The sequence below is a fragment of the Nymphalis io genome, chromosome 13 (assembly GCF_905147045.1).
Source record: "Nymphalis io chromosome 13, ilAglIoxx1.1, whole genome shotgun sequence".
Taxonomy (NCBI): domain Eukaryota; kingdom Metazoa; phylum Arthropoda; class Insecta; order Lepidoptera; family Nymphalidae; genus Nymphalis; species Nymphalis io.
The window spans coordinates 9,037,441-9,049,510 of NC_065900.1; the positions used below are offsets into that span (position 1 = coordinate 9,037,441).

Genomic DNA, 12,070 nt, shown 5'->3' on the forward strand with positions numbered 1-12,070 from the left:
TGAATAAATTATTTATAAGATATATCAAGTATATTTTTATGCAACCTCTAGTTGACATTTCATATCGTAGAGCGTTCCTTAGATAATAATCTATTATATTAAATAGAGAGAGTTTTTTTTGATAATCTTATAAGGTACAAGATACTATTTAGATTCAAAAATATATTTTCGTTAGGTAGTTTGTTTATTGAGGGAGGTTATGGCATTATAAATCGACGCCACGACCCTAAAGTAAGCGGAGCAGTAACCTTAAACGTCATCAATCTGACAAACTGTAGGGTCTGTACTCATCCTATGTAAGAGTATGAAAAGTTATATATAATCCATATTGAACGTAAGTAAAACCGCATATTATAGTTAGTTAGATTCTATATACATATATGTATAATATATAGGGATATATGTGATTTCTTTGTGACTTTTCCATGCCACTGACTGTATAAATATATAATGGCGAATGAAATTGAAATCCGTTTGAATTCTATATTCAAACTTCAAATTCAAACTTCAGGTTGTGTAAGAATATTTTCGTACCTTCTAAGAAATTTTATGGATTCTAACGTGAAAACTAAATGTATGTAAATACTAGTAGCACCACTCATGTTTAATGCAGTCGCTTGTCATGAACATTTGTCGGTAGCACTATTTCAAACCTTTCTACAAACTCCAAGTTACACCGCAATATGTTTTTGACGTTAATATTAAACTTGTGCCTTAATTTTCCCTAAAAAGTTTTTTTTTTTAGTTAATTTGAAACAAACTATCTAGAATAAATTGTTTTGATTAATTGTGAGTGAATTAAAAATACTCCATCATAATTTAAAACATCGTATAAAAATAATCATTCTTTCCATCTAACTAGTAGATTATAAACACTGCAAGAGAATCTAAATTATACAATTACGCCGAAATTAATTTTGGTACATAGCAATCCGCTATTGTTCTCCGAAGTTACCGGACCAAATTAATTCCGAGTCAAGGTTCTTATTTTAATAGTCTCAGTGACGTTGAAAAATATGAATGGCGTTACATGTTAATCCAACTAATTATTGCTCCTACGAGTTAATTAGAAAAAGCCTCGTAAATCATTTCATCCACAAGTCTTAGCTATGTAACGCCGCAAGGTTTCTAAGGAAATACAATAGAAGTATTTCTGTCCTTATCCGTTATTGACTTTTAACGAAAGTCGGAAAGAGAAAGCTCTGTTTGCGCATACTACCGAAAAACGAGCCCATAATTTGCCTGCACGAAAATTTGATAATAAATCATAATAGTTTTAGACAGAGCGAGGGTAAAAAAATGAACCAAATTGGAAAGTGAATTGTAAGGCACGGCGAGGTTAGCCTGTTATTAGAGCAATTATGTTATTATGTTTGCCGTATCTAATCCGAAAAAACTAAATTGGAGTCGGCCGCTGCCGGCGAATGTTCGATAGGTTCAATCATTTCTACTTGTGGGTCGCACGAAATTCGTTGCGGAAGCAATAAGAAACACGAAAATTCCAACTAAATTGTACAATAATATATAGCTAACGCAAAAACGAATTTTTAGATGAACAAAAACTGGGGTAGGTAACGTCATATCGAAGCCCTGTTTCGCCATGGTCCATAGTTGGGACAAATTAAAAAGGGTGATCCAATGCGTACATATTACAAAGTTCACGTTTTAAAACCCCTAGCCCTTTAATATCCCTCACTTAAGTCATATTTCATCCGATATGACCGTAATTGAAGCAATGTGCTCAGAGTTCATTAAAATAAAACACTTATGTATTATAGTAAAAAGTTCATATTAGTTTGTTGATGTGCGGGATGATAAGAGATATGGCATGAATATTGAACAATTGCCTCTTTCACAATTTGTATCTTCAGCATACATTGAAAACAGGTTTATTCGTGTAAGTTACGAGCACGTTTTGTCATTTTATATCAAAACGCGTCCTATTGTATTAACAAAATATCAAATATGAATACCAAATAAGGGTAGGGACAAAAGAAAAACTGCCATCTTTTTAATTTATGCGTAAACGAGTACATGAAAAAGTAATAATAGGTGCGTGTTTGGTAAATATATTAATGTAATAACTCTCCAGGGCATTTAAAAGTTACGGGGGTCCATTTTCAGAAATTTCACGGTAGATATATCATTTCGGTGTCGTGGAAAATTGGTAACATCTTCATCGTTATCGTTATTGTGAAGTGGTTACGGTTTTTAATGTTCATGACGGTTTTGTGAAGATGGGTTAATTCAGTTGACAATGATAGAGTTGTCTGACCACTGTCAATTAAAAAATGACCATTAGGTTTGTTTAAACGCATATTTATGTATCACTTACATAGTATAGTATGTTGGCTTTACAGATAAAGCATTGTTTTAAATTTTCTGTCGTCTCTTTAATACGTAATGTTGTTTTTAATAAGTAGACGATAAAAATGCTATAAATTAATTTTTATTAATTCTATTCAACTTTTGTTTATGAAACGAATGAGGTCCGTTCACCTTATTTCTGCGTTTTTATCATTTTAATTAATTGTTGTTTCAAATTATTGTACGGTATATATAATATTTAATCCAATTTATTGTTATTACCATCTGAAAGTTAAGAATGTCGTCTTGAGATATATTTTTATGACGTACAATTTGTAACATAGTTGCGAGTCTTTGAAAATACATCGCGCGCCAAAATGGCGCTATGATTTAAGATCATCGGTCATCATCATAATAATCATAGTAGATATCGTTTTAAGTGATTAATCACTTCGATTACTATAACAAGATAAATGTATCGCTATTTTAGTACAAGAGCAACCTAAGAAAAGTTTTACTAAATATAGTTTTACTAAATTCCATATAATTTTTCATCGATAAAGTGTTGCCGTTATGTATCACTGCTACGTCAAATATAAAAAGATATCGAGTTCCTGCGTCATATTTTATGACTCTAATGAACTTGACCATAAAAATAGGTATCTTCTCCGCTGCACTGACCCACTTATCAGCTGGGATCACTCTTGACCGTGTCTTCATATCAGAGCGATTGAACTAAACACACAGCAGGTCACACGATAACAAGTGACAACGACTTTTTAAATTATATTTTTCCTGTAAACATACGACATATGTTCAATGATGTCGTTTGGATAATCGAAAATTGTTGTGATTGGTTGAATATGTGAAATTAATGTGATTTTTTTCGTTTGTTACAGGTAAGCTGGTACAGCCCGCATTTACACCGTTCACATAATCTACGGTTGGCTGACGGAAACGAATTCGAAATTTAAATTACCATTTACCTTAGTGATCGTTTGTTTTGTCACGTGGCTGCCACCCGATAAACAGTTCAATCGTGATTTACATAAAGTCGTATTTCAATTTCGCACGACCGCCGTATAGAGCTTCGAATAGGTATGCACATGTGTTGGCGACAGCTGAAATCTGAGGAAAGTTCTCTCGTAGCTTTTTTAAAACAAATATTTTCCATATAAGATAAATAATTTATAACATACAAAAAATGCCAATTATTGATTCTTATGTCACATTAAACTCTTTTTTACACGAATCGTAATTCTAAACACGCATATTAATCTATTGCTTTCATCTAATGTCAAATCAGATTTGTACCGATATAACCAATCAACCAAGGGTCGATTTTATATCTTAACTAAATAATCGTTTTTGTTTAATAAAGTTCTTATGAATATTAAATAAGAAATCATTCATTTGATTGCAATCATGTAAGCAAAAACGTATCTCCTTATAACGTTTCCCGCCCATCCGTAGCGCAACGCTGCATGCGTTCACACGCATTCGGATAATCTTTCATGTGATCGGCCACATAGGCGCGTGTACCGTCACTTATAACCAGCCATTTTGTAAAACCGATACAGTTCACATTCCCTCTTGCAGTTGAGCATCATTTCGTCTGGCCGCGTTAAAAGCACGCTGCATGTTCGCACTCCCACCCGCCACAACACAAGCGCCTAGCATGTATGAATCATGAAACTGTCTGTGTGAGGGTGCCCGTACGTTCGCGCTCGGCTGGAGACTGTCAGTGTGTTTGTGTCCTGCGTTGCACGCGCGCGTGTCTGTGTGCGTACCCACTCATGGCAGCGGACTATGACGGCTCGTAGATTTGACAGCTAGCTCAATGCGGGTTCAGACGTTCATTATACACCGACCGATGTAATATCGTGAAATTGTTGACAGTTTATTTACGTGCGAAAAGGACAGTGGTGCCGTGTGAAGTTTACCCCAAAAATTCCGTTGTGTTATATTTAATTGCAAGTTTTTCGCGCGAACTTGAACTTGACTTCCGCCAAGTCCAGTTTCCCGATTGATATGTGACATGCCCGTTTCAAGTATTTATTTATCATGTTCACAATTAGATGCGCTTCGTTGAAAATCGTTCTAAGGGGCAACGTTATGAATAAAATATCGCTAGTGGTTTGGTGGTCCCAACTAGACGGAATGGTAACTCTATTTGAGGAATTGAAAAAATAAATTGGACACTAATGAGACGAGTTGGAGTACATAGATTAATTATGACAAGAATGAGGTGATATTCGAAAATATCGTTATTTTCGAATAATAGTGTTGTGAAGACAGTAAACATTCATCTTAAGAAGTGCAAGTTTCGTTTTTGACATTTTATTACGTAGTAGTTAGAAAACTTTTATTTATTTTTTTAATTTTATTTATTAATATAGTTTTGGATAACCGTTCTTTTCAATGGATTAAGTGGATTAATAATTGGTAAGTTATAATATAAGCTAACATCGATAATTTCAGCGATATATATATATAATAGTTACATAATAACACGCAATCATTAAATTAAATTTAAAAAAGCAATTGCGTCATTAGAAAAATCGTTACAGAAAATACTGATACATCACTATTATACCAATTAGAGTTTAAATAATCGCTTGGAATATATTTAATATGTTAAAACAAAACTATTATGCTAACAAGATGTTAATCATTTATAGCCGATTCATCAATAATTTCTTACCGCAATAAACAATCGATTTAAATGTACACAATGATTTATAAAAAAAGTTAATATATAAAATGCAAATTAAACAAAACAGCTGTAACGAAGTCGGCTCTCTTGTACTTTGCGCATGCCAAGATGAATACAGACATTAATATAAATAGGCATTAATATTGTTTCCTTAATACGTCACAGTTTTCGAGCAGGTATATTAAGGGTGCAACCTCATTTATCAAACAGATCACCAAACCAGAAAAAAAACGAAATAGAGTCGTCTCTGGTAGTTTTAGCGACGCCCTAAAATGATAATTAATCATTTTTTTACAGTTTTCTTGTAAAAAAAACCCTGAGCACTCTATAGATTGACATAAGGATTGATTTTCAAAATGGCGTACATTATGTATCATAATTTAATGTATAGATTTAAATTCTGTTCGATTTTATTAAACCTTTATCAGAGATAATGCATATTATTAATTTTACTTATATATTATTAACTTATGAGTTTAATTTTAATTAAAGCATATAGGTTACAATTTATTCAATATATATATAAAAACAAACAATGCAAAATTCATTACACTTATTGCAACGTCGGCCAAGCAAGACGCACTAATGTGTACGTTTATAACGTACTAATAAGTCACTGTTATAGATAGATAAATATTATTAAAACGGTTTTAGTATTATAACAAGTAGCAGTTACCATCGTTATAGAAATTTACTATCAAGCGTGTAAAATTATCATATTCTGTAGGCGCGTCGGCTATTTAATATATAATATAATTTCATTCAAAAAATTACAGTTATTTATTTTAAACTATGCAATGCCACAGGACAATCTTTTAGACGGCGTATTTTTTTCTATAAATTTATAATGCGTATATTGTTGTTTATTTTAATTTTAGTTATAGAATATGTGAATAAAAATTATAATTAATTAATTAAAAAAAACATATATTTATATGAGTATGTATTTACAAAAGAAAAGTAGTATATGTAGTATATAAGTTGTCTGCTTTCTATTGCACAAGCTCTGCTTAATTTGGGATCAGATGGCCGTGTGTGAATATTATCCCAGGATATTATAATTATAAGTCTTTGCATTTTAAAGAAATATATATTACTATTATCTACATTTGTATAAATATAATTGATTTATTTATTTGAGCGCCGGATAAGAGTTTAGGAAACAAACAAAATCCTTATATTTTTTTTTATTTTTTATTAGAAATTGTAGAAAAAAAATTAAGCTTCATTAATTTTTCCATATCATATTTATGGGTAAACCCTTATAATTAATGTAGACGACAAAATTATAACTATTCTGTATAAATAACAGATACTAAAATATAAAATATATTCAGATAAAATAACCCTTCCAATTATTTAAAATAAAGATTCAAAATAGATAACATTTTATTGAAATGCAAATTAATATTACTTAATATAGTTAAGTAAAATGAATGTAGAGTAAATAATTATCACCTGGCGTTAGTTATGTTACCTGTCAAGGCGAAGTTAAGCTACGGTTAAAAACATCAAACAAATAACAAAACGATACAAATAAAATGTATTGTTTTAAAGTAAAAACATTCTGTATCATACTGTGGATTTAAATAAATGGGTGTGACAATAAAAATAATTAAAGTATAAACGAAATAGCAGCACGTTTAAAATCGACTCTATTATACCCATTGTTCTATTAGAACAGTAAAGCTACGAGTATGACAAAAGTTTGATAATCATATTTGAAACTATTTTTTAGATAAGAAATCTTTGTTACATTAAAGTTCAACACAATATCCGTTTGTACGTGTCACATTATAAACGTATTATTTATATATCGTCAATCCTTGAAAGTAACAAACAATTAATTAGTATTACCGCTATTAATTTTATTAGGAAAAATATAAACGAATTAAATTCAACTGATTAAGAAACTATGTGACACATTAAACAAATGTATTAATCAAAATTGATAAGAATCGATTTAATTAAACTCCTTATCGATATTTGCATATCTTAGTAATATATTCAATATAAAAATAGGGCGAAGTTGTTTGTTGCCTTCGTTGTTAAAGAAGTTCAGTTTAAAAACATGTACATGTAATACAAACTAGGTGGTATTCGAGTGGCTATTATAGTAACGGTCTCTTTCACCGCTATCTAATGCTGACCATCGGTGAACTGCTTTTTTAAACTGCCTTAATAAAGTGTACAACATGTAAGATTTTAATGTTCACACTGAGATTTGGTTGATGTGATAATGCAGCGTGACTGCGCGCACGACTTTCTATGAAAATAGAGAAATCACGGCTTTTTCTTGATACGAATTTTGTATGCCCTTTATAGTATTCTTGCGTAACCGAAGAAAGTTTTTGTATAACTTTGATTTAGAACTGATTACAGACTTATTTACATAATGATGTATACAACTTTTGACTACTAATTTCAATATAAATAAATGTCCACCGTCAAATATTTCTGCCATTTTATTTTAAATAAAATTAATCATTACATTTAAAATAAGAATTGAAATAATGTAAACAATTATTCAGTATAACAATTTGCCTTATCAAAATTTGTCGTGTATCGTTTTTCATTAGATACGCCATCACCTTTAAGTATTACTTTATCGTAACTGTGAGAAGGGAATTATAATAATTTATAAAATGTAAATATTAAAACACAAAGACTATTTATAGCATTGATCGTGATAAAGCTATTTGTTGCGTTTCTAAATGTCATCGCGGTTCTTGTTGTATACGTCAATTTGTATTCTCTATCGGAAACTTGTCAGAACGTCTATCAATGATAAACTTCTAAAGTATTGTTACAGAAATAATAAATACTAAATAGTTGTTATATTTCACTGACGACAATTTAATAAGCAATAAATTAAAATATAAAAATTCAGATGTATATTGTTAAACAAATGTCATATGAAGTTGGAAGTTTAAATATGAAGTTACTTATACTTAAACGAAATGTCCAATCGATTTGAAAGATTATGTTGATAAAGTATTTCTGGCTGATTCAAATTACTTTTTTGTTAAACCCTTCGTGATGATTTCTAATCATGTTTTACTATTATGTTAATTTAAAACGTAAATATAAAATAATAAGGAAAAATGTGATAGTCTTTAGAATAAAGTAAAAACAAGTGAACCTTGAAATGACAAATAAAACCTTAAATCAAACAAGGATAAGCAGAATATATCAATTTATGCAAAAGATAATTAGAAAAATATAAATTGATTGTGACATAGCTGGTAATTAAATTACTTAACAATTCGACCTCTATTAGAAACTTGATAAGGCCGGGATAGTTTTTTATTATAAAAAATATCGCTCCTTTTTTCACTTAAGTATAATGTATATAATCATTTATAATAAGGAATATTACTGAATATCATTTCATAGTAGACAATAATTTAGATTAAAAATGTCAAACGGCAGTTATTAAAAACTTTTTACACTTACGCATTTCACATAATATATAGGAATTATTTATCTGTTTCGAAAATGTCAAAATATTATTCGGTTATTCCCTGATAATTTTGGATTAATATTTAGCGCAGTGGCCGCTAAAACATTACATTATCAGGTTCGATACCCGCTTAGACTAAATATTTTTTTATGTCATACGTGTCGTGTTTTTTGGGTTGGTCTTAACATAGCCAAAAATTTCCGTAGACGCACTGGAGTTAAACCCCCCCCCCCTCTCTTAAAGGGGAAAGTTGAAAGTGTATTCCGCCTCGCTAATCCCGTACGGGTTGTACCCTACAAAACACATATTCCACGATTTCATTCGACACATGCAAGTTTCTTTACGATGTTTACGAGAAGAATTTTAAGCAAAAATTATGCAAATGAATATTCATCAGTAGCTTCTATTTGAAACCGTCTTCGTCTGTCAAGGTGCACATGTTCTATCAACTGGCCCATATTTTAACTGTATCTTATTTTAATATAAAACACAATATTTAAAGTGATTTTTACACAAATTAAAATCTTCGTTCAATTTCCCGTCAACATCGTCGCCGCTAAACGCTTGAATGCAGTGATTACGCCCACGTATCATTAATTTAATATCATTTGTACATGTCATCGGCTCCGACTATCGTATTTCATTAAATATTTTAATTAACTCTATATTATACATTGTCAAATTTAGATTTTTTTCATTAATCGAATGGCGCATTCATGACATTTTATTATTACAAACAGTATTTTGTTTCTCTTAAAAATATTGATAAATATGAAGCGATTAAGAAAAAACTATAGTTCGTAATATTTTTATAATCTGTATTATAAATGATTTAATTGCAGCAAAAAAAAAATAGTCGAATTTCATCCAAAAGAAGATTATTTTAAACTTAATTATACCGCAAAAAAAAACTCTCATTTACGATTATTTTGATTCGTTATATCTATAGGCACTTTTTATACTTTAATATTTGGGGATTACACCATCTAAATACATAGATTATTATTAATTGTCATTTAACAATAAAAAATATATGATAAAACCTCATTACATACCACAAAAGTAAGCGACAAATTCTTTCAGTAGGCAAAGTTAATACATAATGCATAAACACAAAGCGATCATCGGAACATGTGTAGCTTACCACAAGTTACATTGTTATCGATTAAAAACAAAAAAAAACGAATCGAGAAGATAAATTGCTAAATAAAGATAATGCGTTGATTTCAAGTTTGACATGCGAAGTCGGTAAAATTTATGTGTATTATAGGCCCGTAACGCCCGCTCGTTTGTAAAACGAATTTGTAAAATTATCGAACGGTCCGAATATCAATTTTAGTCGTTCGATGTATCGATATTATGGTTTAACATTTAATTATGAAACACTCATGAGGGAGTTTACATTTTTTTTTTCGTTCAGTAATTTTATTATTTTGTCTTTATAGTAATAATGGTGTCTATCAAAATATTTATTATTGTATTTAAAATCTTTGTACTTAATGATACTTTATATGTTTGATACTTAAATAATCTCTTCGATTAGGTACTTACCTAGTTTTAAATATGGAAAAGGTTTCACTCACTATTCGTTTTTTATTTACTCTTATGCATACATTTGCTTTGTATTGCAAGTAAACCAGTGAACAACATAAGGGAAACACAAACATAAGGGATTTGTCTTAGATCATAAGATTAGAGGTGTGTTGATAATACCTTGTTTATGGTTTTTACAAATTACCGTTGCCGAACAATTTTCTCCTCGGCTATAAATAAATTAAAAAAAAACAAACCCACGCTATCGAAATAAAAACCAAAACTATTAAAATATTTAGATCCTAGAGACATGACTAAGAACGATCTAAATAATAAATCTATCAAATATCTCCATCAATAATTGCTATAAATAGTTGAAGTATATAACATAGCAGCGGTATCGGGCGTAGAAGTAATTCATCGATGTCCGGATGTAAAATGTATCTTGTCAAACAAACGAGGCGACTGCTAGCGCTTTAATGTAGGTCAGTGTATCGAAACAGTGTTAACGGGTTAAAAAGCTAAGAATGCGGTCTTAGGAAAACTTTCGTGTGAAACACCCTAAGGATTTAACCGCAGATGTGGTTTATATTTACCTATGTCTATATACAAACTAGTTACCGCCCGCGGCTTCGCCTGCGTTTAGGAGGGGTAGATCGGTCTATGTCCTTTGCTGTATTTCTGAGGTATAGGCAACGATCGTTTGGGTAGTTTAGACCTTAGTTAAGACGTTTTAACCTAATAATATACAATATTATTTAAAAATAATAATATATAAATAAAGTTTTTGCGATTAATTAAGTAAAATAATTATTTGGAATTTTTTTTTAATAATTTATCTGTCTATTCAGAGCATGGCTTATAAAAAAATAACGCTTTTGTTTCAAGAAATTTTAGAATGTTTATAAAATCTATAAATAATTTCATTCCATATTCAAAATCAACACAAACGGAATTTTGGACACAGCGGCTACATTAAGATTAATTATTATTATCTGTTTGTATTAATTAAATCGTAAGCTTTAATCGCAGATGTGGTTCCGACTTAATGATATGTATGGTAAACGATGTTACATGGCAATCATTTATTCGCATGTAAAAAATATACTTATATGATTTAATAAAATAGGGTATAATTAAAATAAACTGATGTAAAAAGAAAACCAATATGTTTAATTTCAAATTCGAGTTTATTAATAAATCCATTTTAATATATATAAAACATTTTAATATGTATATATTTTATAAGTACGGCTGACTTTCTCTGCCTTTTAGGAGAAGGTTTGGAGCGTATTCCACCCCGCTACTTTAATACGGGTTAGTGGATACACACGTGGAACATTTTTATCCGATACATTTGCTCACGATCATTTCCTTAACCGTCGAACACGAAATGAATGATAAAGTTGTTCTTGCCTGAGTTTGAACCCACAGTTACATTCACGTTTTTAGCCACTAGGCAATCAGCACTTTCATTAAAAATATAACAGTAAAATGTATATACTTTAAATAATAACATCGTGCATTTACACACTTACAATTAACGGTACCAAATACATAGGTATTAAATTTCAAATTAAACATCATACAAAATCGATGGTGCCGATAAAAAACAAGCCCAAATTACATATGAGCAATGTTCGCTCCCGCCGGCTATTGTGTTATAAATTAAAATCCCACTGTTATTTTAAAATACAACCGTATAATAAAAATACACAAACCATCCAAGACGCTAAATGCACGGAAACAATTAAAAATATCTAAAATATTTTAATTATTTTGACTGTTTTTAATAAAAATAAATAATGTATAAGATTTTCACTTAAGTTTTTATTGTAAGGTAAAGTAGCAGCCTGTAAATGCCCACTGCTGGGTTAAGGCCTCTCCTTTTAAGAGGGTTTCGAGCCTATTCCACCACTGCTTCAATGCGGTTTGGTGTGTACACATGTAGGTTTCTTACGTTTTCTCACGCCACCAAGCACGAGATGAATTATAAAGACAAATTAAGCAAATAAAAATTCTGTGGTTGCCTGGGTTTGACTACGGGACCA

The 12,070-nt window shown here is 30.5% G+C and overlaps 1 protein-coding gene across 4 annotated transcripts in view; it reads left to right on the forward strand.

Moving 5' to 3' along the window:
* The window catches only part of LOC126772714 (homeotic protein antennapedia-like), a 172,755-nt gene that overhangs the window by 129,137 nt on the left and 31,548 nt on the right, over positions 1 to 12,070 (forward strand). The window contains exon 1 of one of the 4 annotated variants that reach the window (XM_050493238.1): positions 3,989 to 4,752. The exons of the other annotated variants lie outside the window; for them this stretch is intronic. The gene's annotated coding sequence lies outside the window, so the exon portion shown is untranslated. Of the gene's footprint in view, positions 1 to 3,988; positions 4,753 to 12,070 lie in introns of those variants that run through there. 4 annotated transcript variants of the gene reach the window in all.